The sequence below is a fragment of the Sciurus carolinensis genome, chromosome 4, assembly GCF_902686445.1.
Source record: "Sciurus carolinensis chromosome 4, mSciCar1.2, whole genome shotgun sequence".
In the NCBI taxonomy this organism is placed as follows: Eukaryota; Metazoa; Chordata; class Mammalia; order Rodentia; family Sciuridae; genus Sciurus; species Sciurus carolinensis.
In genome coordinates, this window is record NC_062216.1 from 66661071 (window position 1) to 66670251 (window position 9181).

Consider the following 9181-nt stretch of genomic DNA (forward strand, 5'->3'; position numbering starts at 1 on the left):
CAGAGCCTCACTAAGTTGTCCAAGCTGGCCTTGAACTTGTGATCCTCCTGCCTCAGCCTCCCAAGTAGCTGGGATCATGGGTCTGAACCACTGTGCCCAGCTTAATGGTACCTGCTTTCACATTTTCACTATATGGTGTTGCTAGAGTTTGGGTGCTGAATTGATACCAAGGTGGATCTATCAGGAGGTGGAGGATTCTTTGAGAGGGAAGTGGCTAGTGGGAAGTCCTTAGGTCACTGGGAGATGCCCTTGAAGGGGATTGTGGGACCCTGGCCTTGAGGCGAGCAATTTGCTCTGCCACCCCATACTCCCATCAGAGTCCTAAAAGCAATAGATCTGCCTTAACATGGCCTGGAAACTCTAAAACCAAAATAAACCTTTTCTTATTTTATAAGTTGATCATCTCAGGTATTTGTTATACTGGCAAGCAGCAGTTCTCCACAATGCCCCTCAGACTGGCACCCCTCCCCCTCCCTCATTTATACCTCGTTTGAAAAGACGTAAATGTAAGTTTCTCACTTTACCTGTGTAAGAAAAAAAAATATTTTCCCCAATATAAAGTTGTTGATGTGTTCCCAAAAGATGCCACACACTGTGTTCTGAGTCATGAGTTTCCTGGAGCCTGGTGAAAGGTCAGCCTTGTGGCCCTCGCTCTGTGATTATACCTTTGCAAATGCAGTGCTCCTTTATTTACTCTATGATTGATACCTTAATCTTGAAGTTAGAATAGAATAACTTTTCCCTGAGATTCGGCTCCACTTATTCTTTCACCTTAAAATCTTTTTTTATTAGTTCAACAAAACAGACATTGTGTCTCCTCCAATTACTTTTCTCTAGTTTTTTTTTTTTTTTGTGCCCAGGGGTGCTTAACCACTAAGCCACATTCCCAGCCCTTTTTATTTTTTTATTTTGAGACAGGGTCTTGCTAAATTGCTTAGGGCCTGGATAAATTGCTGAGGCTGGCTTTGAACTTGAGATCCTCCTGCCTCAGGCTACAGAGCCGCAGGGATTATAGGCATGCACCACCATGCCTGACTTTTTTCTAGTTCTTAAATCTGGATATTCAGAGGCCATGTTTCCACCAGTTGCTGCTTAAGTTCACAGTGTGGATGTGGATAAGAAACACATCGACAACTTCAGTCAAAGTCCCATTGCTGTAACTCAGGTGCCCAGGGCCTGGCATTCCTTCCTGCTGCCCACATATTGGCTCTCCAGCATTTTTTACTTGGTTTCCCTGCCTAGACCTCGATACTGCATGCAGTGCCATGTCTGCCCAGCACTGGCTCCTTTAGGTGTCCTCTACAATTTTTTTTTTTTTTGTACTGAGGATTTAACCCAGGGGTGCTTTACCACTGAGCTGTACCCCCAGCCCTTTTTATTGTTTATTTTGAGACAGAGTCTCACTAAATTGCTGAGGGTCTCACTAAATTGTGGACTCTGGCCTCAAATTTGTGATCCTCCTGCCTCAGCCTCCAGAGTTGCTGGGATTACAGGCATGTGCCACTGTGCCTGGCTCCTCTACAATTCTGTGTGTTCGTGGTGAGGCTGTCAATGTTGACCTCATTTCCTTCCCATCCCCAGATAATTATGTGTGGAGATGGGTCAATCAGAGGCCTCCAGTCTCCCTAACTGTGGTGATTGTTTCAGGGATAGGTATAGACCCATACCAGTCCAATCAGAATTCTTCTTAGATTTTTTTTTTTTTTTTCCTTAAAATAAAGTTTCCTAGAAAGATGGCCTTTGCCCATTAGGACTGCTAAGCTTGGAGAAAGTGAGACAGGGACAACTAATGGCCATTTTGCCTTTGGTAACAGAGCCTTCCCCGCATGCAGTATGAACTAAGCAAATACAAGCAAAGTTTAGAAATAGTATGGTGGGTTGGATTATCATTCTCAGTTCTTCATTCCCCCCGGTGTCTGTGTATTTGTGTGTGTCTCTATCTTTATATATTTTGCCATATGACTTTGTAGTGTCTGCCACTAGGAATTCATATTCCTGCCCCTTTACTCTGGCCTTGGCTTCATGACTTGACTGATCAGTGTGATATTGAAATACATATTTTGGTTTTTATTCACAGTTCCTGGCTCATAATACCTTCTCCAAGGGAGGCCCTTGAAAAGGCAGCAAAAGAGTCAAGTCCTTTCTCATTCCAGCAGTCCTGTCTCATACCCTGAAAGTGGGAATGCTACACAGAGAAGCTAAGAAGAATGAGAACACACAGACCTTGCTGGGTGTCCCCAGCCAGTCTATTAGCATTCATGCCTATGTAGTACAGGCTCCATGAAAACCTCCTAGGACAGGGTTTTTTTGTTTTTTTTTTTTTGTTTTTTAAAGAAAGCAAGTTTTATTTAATTAATAGTAACACATACTTCTCCCAGGAGGAAGAAACGGGCCACAGCTGGTATCCTGGTATCTCAGGACAGAGTTTTGAGAGTTTTCCAGATAGCTAAGTATGTGGAGCTGCCTAGAGGGTGGCGCACTTGCATAGGGGCTGGAAACTCCATGCCCTTCCCTCATACCTTGCCCTGTGCTTCTCTTCATCTGTATCCTTTGTAATATCCTTTACAGTAGACTAATTGTTATAGTTTAGATGTGAGGTGTCCCCCAAAAGCTCACCTGTGAGACAATTCAAGAGGGTTCAGAGGAGAAATGATTGGGTTACCACAGCTTTAACCCAATCAGTGAATTAATCATCTAATGGGATGAATTGAATTACTGAAGGCAGGTGGGGTGTGGCTGGAGGGGATGGGGCACTGGGGGTATATTTTTGTATCTGGCAAGTGGTGATCTCTCTCTGCTTCCTGATCCTCAAGTGAGCTGCTTCCTTCTGCCATATTCTTCCGCCATGATGTTCAGCGCATCTTGAGCTCTGAGGAATGGATCCAGCTGTCTATGGACCTATTTGAGACCTCTGAAACTGTGAGCCCCCAAACATACTTTTTCTCCTCTGCAGTTATTCTGGTCGGGTCTTTAAATCACAGCAGAGAAAAAGCTGACTAAAACACTAATAAATGTATTTCCCCGAGTTCTGTGAGCTGCTCAAGCAAATTAATCAAACCCAGGGAGAGAGTTGTGAGAACTCCCATTTATAGCCGGTCCGTCAGAAGCACAGGTAAAACAACCTGAGTCTTGTTAGTTGATATCTGAAGTGGGGGGTGGTGGACAATCTTGGACTAAGCCCTCAACCTTTGGGATCTCCAGGTGGCTAGTATCAGAACAGAACTAGAATAGAGGACACCCAGCTGGCTAGTATCAGAACAGAACTAGAATAGAGGACACCCAGCTGGTATCTGCTACAGAACTGCTTCAATGGATGTGGGAGAAAATCCCGTACATCTGGTGTCAGAAGTGATTTGTATTGTGAGTGCACTGTAGGAAGAACTAAGTTTGAGTTGGTTTTTTCTTCTGAATCCTCAGATCAGTGTACCAGTTCTTTTTTTGGTACTGGGAATTGAATCCAGGGGTACTTTGTCACTGAGCCCCCAGTTCTTTTATTTATTTTTTATTTTGAGTCAGGTTTTTGCAAAGTTGTTAGTGACCTTACTAAGTTGCTAAGGCTGTCCTCAAACTTGCGATCCCCCTATCTCAGCCTCCCAAGTTTCTGGGATTACAGGTGTGCACCACTATGCCTGGCCGAGTACTGGTTCTAAGATGAGACCTAAAGAGTTTCCACCAATCATTTTGAACCTTCTGTTTTCTGCCATGAAAAGAATATGCTCGCTGGGCATGGTGGTTCATGCCTGTAATCCTAGTGACTCAGGAGGCTGAAATTGGAGCAACTTAGTGAGACCCTGTATCAAAATAGAATATATATATATATATATATATATATATATATATATTTTTTTTTTTTTTTTTTTTTTTTTTTTTTGTACTTGGGATTGAACTCAGGGGCACTTGACCACTGAGCCACATCCCCAACCCTATTTTGTATTTTATTTAGAGTCAGGGTCTCACTGAATTGCTTAGCGCCTTGCTTTTGCTGGGGCTGGCTCTGAACTCGAGATCCTCCTGCCCCAGCCTCCTGAGCTGCTGGGATTACAGGCCTGCGCCACCGCACCTGGCTCAAAATAGAAAATTTAAAGGGCTTGGGAATGCAGTTCAGTGGTAAAGCACCCCTGGATTCAGTCCCTGGTACAACAAAACAAAATAAAAACATGCCCAAGTAGTTGCTCATCTTTCTGCCTGGTTTCAGGATAAAGACATTGAGCAGATCTGTAGCTAGCCTAAAATGTGGAGTCCAGGTGAGCCCAGCCAAGCCCAACCAAAAGTTGTTTACTCACAGCCAACTTGTGAACCCATGAACATAAGATAAAAGTTTATCACTATAGTAGGCTACTGAGATTTTGAAGTTACTTGTTATACAACATTGAAATTTTGGTGCTACTGGTTACACAGCATGATTACAGCAAACCTGAACTGAGAAAAGAGTTATGATTATATAATTTAAATCCTGGATCTCCTTGCATCCAACATCAAAGTTACCCAATTATAAGGGGGCAAATTTCTGTTATTAGGAACCAAACAAGGCCTGACCAATGCAAAAAAACTTTTCTAACCTCCTGGGATGTAGTCATAATATCTTAATAGTTAGTAACAATTCCCTCCCTCCAGAATACTTGCTCTGCATGACTCCTGAGGTTCATCTATAAACGGTCAGATCATCTGCTTTTGTACCGTTGCCACAGCCTGGCTTTTAATCTCAACCCAAATCCAATACTCTTACCAAACTGCCAAATAGACCACCTGACCTTCATTCTCAGGATGACATCTGCCCTAACTATAGCTGAACTTTTCAGGTCCAGTCTTTATACAGGTCTCTTTCTTCAGTTCCTTTGGTCTACTTAGTATTTGGCTGCAGTCCTGGCCACAAGCCTACATATCTCAAACAGAATTGAGTCCTACTATGACAATATTAATACAGTAAATATTAAACAACCAAATACAAGAAAAAATTTTCTCTTTACTGCAAATGGACTTTGACTTTATTTCAAATAGAATGTTCCAACCTGTTCTGGAGTTATACTCTTGAGGACAGGTAATCTGAAAATGTGGATCAATTTATTGTCAGAATCTTGAAATGGGAAAACAGAGTCAAGTGGTAGGTATCCATGCATGAGACGGAGTTATAGTTCCAAGAAAGTACCTATTTAAGCAAGGATTATTTATATAACATAGATGACTTTAGGCCAAATTTTAAATTGCTCTTAGACTCCTTAATTCTCCTTAAAAAGTATATATAATATGATATATACATGATGTATGTGTATATATTATATATACACTTTCATGTACATATACATATACATAAGCTTATATTTATAAAATACATAAAATTATAAATATGTGTATGCTATATTCACATGTAAATATATATAAATATATGTGTATGCTAGGTTTATAATTTTTATAAATTTATATTTTAAAATTTAATCAATAATATAGACAACACAAATTATATAACAACTCTAGTCTCACAATCCAGACTTCATAATTATTATGATTTTATCACATGTGCTTAATTTTTTTATTTCCCAAAGATATAAAACACTATGAATGTATCTAAAAAAATGCCTTAAACCACCATTCTTAGTCCTATTCCCTCTCCAGCTTCATCCTACAAATTTTTTTTAAATGTATCAATTATTTAATTTAGGTTCTTGGTAAGAAATTTAGAACCCCAATTTGTGAGGGTAAATTCCATTTGTTAGAGCAACAACAGATCGCATGTAGCCCTGGAGCTGAGGAATAGCTTTGATTTTGGGTAAAATGTGTGAGTCCACAGCTTTCTGATCAACCTTGCGCTGCTCTGTAATCTCATAATCTCATATTTCTCTTTCTCTGTGTCGAAGATTTCACCTTCCTGGTGTCTGGGCTTCCTCAACTTCTTCTTGAAGTAAGCATCAGTAAGGTGTTTTGGGATTTTCACATTGCTGATATCAATCTTTGTGGAGGTGGCAATAACAAATTTCTGGTGTGTTCTATGCAGAGGAACTCGATTAAGGAAAAGAGGTCCTGTCACAAGTGGCAAGTCACTGCTCAGCTGCTTCACTCTCTTGCCTCTGTGGCGCCCAGTGAGGATGATCAAGATGGTCCCCGGAGTGATGCTGGCTCACAGTTTTCGCACATGCTGACTGAAGGACTTTTTGCCGTGGCTCAACAGCTTTCGTGGCACATCTTCAGTCGGAGAGTATCTAGGCATTTTGCGAAGCTTAACCACTCTGGTTCCACCGTTCTTGTCACCACCAACTGGTTTTGTGACAGTAGCAAGAACTTTCTCCTTCTTCTTCTCAACCTTGGATTTAGCAGCCAAGTACTTCCTCTTGTACATGGCCTTTTGGGAATACATAGCAGACTGGGAGTATCTGCCAATTCCTCTAACCAGGACAGGGTTTCGGCTGCAGTGGGGCTTCCCTTTCTTGGGTTTCTTATCCTTAGGGTCTCCCTTTTTAACCTTGTCAACAGCATCAGCCTTCTTGGCTCCAGGTTTCTTCTCCTTAGTGTTGAGCTTTTCAGCCTTTGCACCCACCATCTTGCAAGATGAGAAAGCCCTACAAATTGACATGTTTTTTTCTTTTTAGTTCCAGTAAAAGTCATTTTACTCTTCTTGTTGTTTTGCATCTTGTTTTTAGTCCCCATGTTCTGTTTTGTTTTATCAAGATCGGATCTCACTATGTGACCCAGACTGGCCTTGAACTCCTGGCCTCAAGTGATCCTCTTCCCTCAGCCTCCTGAGTAGCTGGGATTACAGGTGTGTGCTACCACTCCTGGCTATAATTTACTATTTTAAAGTGTATGTATAGTTCAGTGTTTTGGGTATTTCCACAAGACAGTGCAAACATCACCACTATGTAACTTTAGAACATTTTTATCTCCCCCTTAAAGAAACCCTATATGGGTTAGCAGTCATGCTCCATTTTCTTCTTACCCCATTCCCTAGCAACCACTAATATACTTTCTGTCTCTGTCTCTATGAATCTACCTATTCTGGACATTTCCTATAATTGGGGTCATACCATCATATGTGGCCTAATAAGTCTGAGTTCTTTTACTTAGAATGAAGTTTTCAAGGTCCATCCATGTTGTGACATGCATTAGTACTTCATTTGTTTTTATGGCTAGTGCATTTGGTTTATCAGTTGATGGGTATTTGCATTGTTCTCACTTTGGGGCTCTTATGAATGATGCTGCAATGAACATTCATGTATGTGTTTTTGTGTGAGCATATTCTCTTGAAGAGAGAGAAATATATATATAAAGATATATATATATGTATATGTGTATACATATATATATATATACACACACACACACACACATATATATACACACACACACACCTATAGATATTGCTGGGTCATATGGTAACTCTATGTTTAATTTTTTAAGGAACTGCCAGATGGTTTTCCATAGCAGCTGCACTGTTCTACATTCCCACCAGCAATATATGAAGGTTTCAATTTTTCCACATCCTTGCCAACACTTGTTATTTTCTGTGTTTTTCAAATTATAGTCATTCTAGTGGGTTATGAAGTGGTAACTCATTATGACTTTGACTTGCAGTCCCCTAATGACTAATGAGTGCGCATTTCTCATGTTTATTGATTACTTTTAGATCTTTGGAGAAATGCCTATTAAAATCTTTTGTCCTATTTTTTTTTTTTTTTGGTGGAGTGAGGGATGTTAGACCCATGGGTTGTGCCACTGATCTAGTTCCCCCCACTTTTATTTATTTTTTTTAGACAGAGTCTTTCTAAATTGTTGAGGCTGGCCTTGAATTTGTGATCCTCCTGCCTCAGCCTTCTGAGAAATGGGATTACAAGTATGCACCACTATGCCTGGCTGAGTCTTTTGTTTTGTTTTGTTTTTCAAGATTGTTTTGGCTATTCAGTATTCCTTGCTTTTCTACATGAGTTTTAGTATCAGTTTATCCATTTCTGTAGAAAAGATAGCTGGAAATCATAAATCTTTAATTCATACCAAACTCCCCACTAAAATATCATTTATGAGGACTGGTACCTTGTCTAACTTGGTCATGTTATATCTCCAAAGCCCAGTACACACCTGACTTAGAATAAGCTCAATATTTAGTGGAAAAAAAAAAAAAAAAACCCTACAATTTTAAGAGCAGCAGTAAAATGTACCCAACCTAAGACAGGGGCAGCGGTCCACATGCAATCCCAGTGACTTGGGAGGCTGAAGCAAGAGGACTAAAAGTTCTAGGCTTGCCTTAGCAACTTCAGTGAGACACTGTCTAAAAAAAAAAAAAAAAAAAAAAATTAAAGGGCTGTGGTAGTAGCTCAGTGGTAGAGTGCCTGCCTAGCACATGTAGGCATTGGGTTTTAGCCTCAGCACCACATAAAAATAAATAAATAAAATAAAAGGTATTGTGCCACCTACAATAAAAAATTTTTTTTTTAATTAAAAAGGTCTGGGGATGTAGCTCTGGTGGAGCACTACTGAATTCAATCCCCAGTACAATAAAAAAAAAAAAAAAAAAAAAACTCAAGCCATGAAATGGAATACTATTATTCTTTAAAAGACACTTTCTGTATGTAGCCCTGAACAATACTTTGGCTAGTTTTGCCTATTTACAATGTTCAGTGCCAGGCACGGTGGCACATGCCTATAACCCCAGCAAGTTGGGAACCTGAGGCTGGAAGATTGCAAATTGGAGGCCAGCCTTAGGAATTTATTGAGGTCCTAAGCAATTTAACAAGACTTGTCTCAAAACAAAAATAATTAAAAAGGAAAACTTGATGTTTTATAAGTGAAACAATGTTGCATGCTCTCTTTTGTAACTTGTTTATTTCAAAAAATATGTTTGGAGATTTATTCATGCTTATACATGTAGTTGATCATTAATTTTCACTGCTTGGCATTTTATTGAATAAATATATAGCACTTTATTTATCCATATGTTTTTTTTTTCCTATGCTTTTTTTCTTTTTTTTTTTTTTTTTTTTTGGTACTGTGGATTTAACCCAGGAACACTTAACCACTGAGTCACATCCCTGGTCCTTTTTATTTTTTATTTCGAGACAGGGTCTCACTAGGTTGCTTATAGCCTTACTAAGTTGCTGAGGCTGACTTTGAACCTGTGAGCCTCCTGCCTCAGCCTCCCAAGTTGATGGGATTTCAGGTGTATGCCACTATGCCAGGCTAATCCTAGACCTCTGCT

General features: G+C 40.0%; 1 pseudogene; it reads right to left on the reverse strand.

The window, feature by feature from the left end:
• Positions 1-5672: 5672 nt before the first annotated feature.
• Positions 5673-6532, reverse strand: LOC124983494 (60S ribosomal protein L6-like; annotated as a pseudogene).
• Positions 6533-9181: the final 2649 nt, after the last annotated feature.